Consider the following 2,570-nt stretch of genomic DNA (forward strand, 5'->3'; position numbering starts at 1 on the left):
CCCCCTTCTTTCCCTTTCTTTCGGGATGAGTTCAGATCATCTATCTCTATCAAACATGCATCTGATAAAAAACTCGAATGGTTAGACACACCCATAGATAGCAATGTACGACAATCATATCTAAATCCTATATATTCTGTGGGCCACTTGAGTTTTGAATGGCTTGATTTGGTGCATCCCTTGATCCCCATGAATAGGTTGGATGACATTGTACACTATACGTGGACCCCGCATTACAGATGTAAGTTTCTACGATGGGCATCACCTACCCAATGTTCCATGCTGCTCCATCCAGTGTGTCCAACACGAGTCTGTATCTAGCAAACAACGTTGTTGGGAGAGGAGGAAAAGTTGGGAGAGAAGTCAGGTTGGCAGAAACACCTCTTTCTATTGTTTTTCTTTTTCTTTTTCTTTTTCTTTTTTCTTTTTCTTTTGATAATGGTTGTACTTCGTTTTTTCTTTTTCTTTTTTTAAAAGCTACAATACTTGGATGACATGGACAAATTTAAATGAAAGAAACAGATACTCCCTGTTTTGCTACAAACAGAGGATGCAAACTCTTAAGAAAATGCTCCGACAAACCCCCTATGTCGGAGAGAACTACTGTTCCGTTGCTTCTTTTTATTTCTATTGTTATTCAATTTGAGAGAGAAGAATTTAAAAATTAAAATAAAGAATCCAGAACCTTTGCCACAAATAGGAAATTGTTGTTTTCTTGCATCATGATTGGTCTACATCATCACTAACATTGTCAGCACTACTCCATTAAATGCAATGTGTGATGATGTGGCCTAATCAGATTACAACAAATAAGAATTTTTTATTTGTGACAAGCAGAGGATCCAAATTCATAAAGAATCTGGTGTAGTCCCTTCGAGCTTTCGTGCCTAGCCTGCTCCATGCCAAACTTGTGCCAGAGTATCACGCATGAAGTCCGGCAAGGTTTAAATTTAAGCCATTTCAAAATGGGGGTGATCTTGACCTATATGTCCAAAAGCCCGTCAACCCAGCCCATTAGGATTTGCAAGGAACGTAGGCTAATTTTTGTCTTAGAGCATAAGAAGAATGTGACCCACCTGACAAACGGTTTGGTTTTATGCTCTTGCCCCGCGTGGTTTGCAGATGAGATATCTTGTACACGCCTGGGGATCAACAATGCTTAGATGGTGCATAATTTATAGAAAGGCATATGAATCTCATGCCATGCATGAGACGCATGCATACCATCCCTCAATTAAGATGGTGTCTTATGCATGCATCATTGAAAGCAGCATATGGTTAACCAAAATGTACTAGTTCACATTCATTCTCTTAATAAAATGCCCAAAGAATTAGATTATACATGGACATTACGAAAACACCCTGCCTTAAAAAGTCCACAAAACCATAGATATCTAGGTCATTTAACCCCTAAATTATTATTATTATTATTTTTAATTCCTTTTCAGCTATGTAACTTCATTGATGTCTTTCAAAAGGGCCAAGGACATATTTGGAGACCTTGGCCTCCATTCCAAATAAATAATGCAAAAGGAAAAGGGTTTTCCTTTAATGTAACAATTTATGTTGTTTGGATAACAAGGATGGACTCCAAACAATCATTTCACTTTTTCATAAATTGAATTCATAAATTGAATCCTTGACACAAGAAGCTAAATATTGTGAGAGGAACCACTTGCCATCTGAGCAAGAACTTAAAATTTGAATCCATGTATCAATATTCTCATGGATATCATCATAACAAAATTATTACTTTTTCCTTTCTTTTGCCTTGAATTCCATGCACCCAAATTCACAAAATCCAACTTATGAATGTTGGATCTAAGTTTTAACTCAACGGGTGTGAGTTTTATGTCCCCACTGCTGATCCCAAGCCGAGATAAAAGAGGTTTACTTCAATGTAGTAACCAGTATCAAACTTCCATAGCAACTTTTCTCTTGAATCTTTGATTATATTTTCAAAGATATTGCATTTTTCCGAAGTGATCTTAGCTTTTAAAATAAAAAATAAAATAAAAATGCATAAAGCACCCAAGGCAGCCATCGCCACAATGGCAACAGTAGGGCATGTTGCCGTAGAGAACCCATCAGATCATCTAGGAGATTGTTTGGCCATGCTAGGACCTTCTTTGGAAGACTTCAAAACTTATGTTTTCTCCTAGCAGGTACTTGGGAAACCATTTGGATGCACCCTTAAAAGGTGTATTTGATACTTAAATGACTGTTTGAGCCAAGCTCAGTTTGTGTTGTGTGTTTGGATGCACTTACATAAGCCCCACTTAAATGACCGCATGTTGAAATAGGTGCTAATAAGCCCACTTTTGGAAAGCCAATCAGATTAATTCTTGGCGAATTGACCAATTTTATTGATATGAAAGTTGCATAAAGGCTACCTCTTACCAAAAACCCATCTTGGGCTCTCCCCTCGAACCAGGTCTTGACTCAGAAGCCTAGTGTGAATCTTGCCTGACCCAGCATACCGAGTTTCCCCAACCCAACCACCCAGTAGGTAACCAGACTGCATCGACTCAGACAAGTTCAAGTCGACCAGCTTGGCGTCCAGTGAATTT

The sequence above is a fragment of the Magnolia sinica genome, chromosome 18 (assembly GCF_029962835.1).
Source record: "Magnolia sinica isolate HGM2019 chromosome 18, MsV1, whole genome shotgun sequence".
Taxonomy (NCBI): domain Eukaryota; kingdom Viridiplantae; phylum Streptophyta; class Magnoliopsida; order Magnoliales; family Magnoliaceae; genus Magnolia; species Magnolia sinica.